Below are 777 nucleotides of genomic sequence, written 5' to 3' on the forward strand. Positions count from 1 at the left end.
TCATCCTCATCCTCATTCTTATCCTCATCCTATCTTCATCCTCTTCCTATCCTCATCCTCCTTCTATCCTCATCATCGTTATCATTGGCATCCTATACTCATCTTCATCCTTAACATCATCCTCATACTCCTCCTCATCCACATTCTCTTCATCATCTTCATCCTCATCCTATCGTCATCCTCATCCTCATCCACATCCTATCCTCATCATCATCCTCATCCTAATCCACTTCCTCATCCTCATCCTATCCTCATTCTCATTCTCGTCCTCATCCTATCCTCATCCTCATCCTCATTCTACTCCTCATCCTCATCCTATCCTCATTCTCATTCTCGTCCTCATCCTATCCTCATCCTCATCCTCATTCTACTCCTCATCCTCATCCTATCCTCATTCTCATTCTCGTCCTCATCCTATCCTCATCCTCATCCTCATTCTACTCCTCATCCTCATCCTATCCTCATTCTCATTCTCGTCCTCATCCTATCCTCATCCTCATCCTCATTCTACTCCTCATCCTCATCCTATCCTCATTCTCATTCTCGTCCTCATCCTATCCTCATCCTCATCCTCATTCTACTCCTCATCCTCATCCTATCCTCATTCTCATTCTCGTCCTCATCCTATCCTCATCCTCATCCTCATTCTACTCCTCATCCTCATCCTATCCTCATTCTCATTCTCGTCCTCATCCTATCCTCATCCTCATCCTCATCCTCCTCCTCCTCCTCATCCTCCTCTTCATCCTATCCTCATCCTAACCTCATCCTCATCGT

Source organism: Lupinus angustifolius, chromosome LG09 (genome assembly GCF_001865875.1).
Source record: "Lupinus angustifolius cultivar Tanjil chromosome LG09, LupAngTanjil_v1.0, whole genome shotgun sequence".
In the NCBI taxonomy this organism is placed as follows: domain Eukaryota; kingdom Viridiplantae; phylum Streptophyta; class Magnoliopsida; order Fabales; family Fabaceae; genus Lupinus; species Lupinus angustifolius.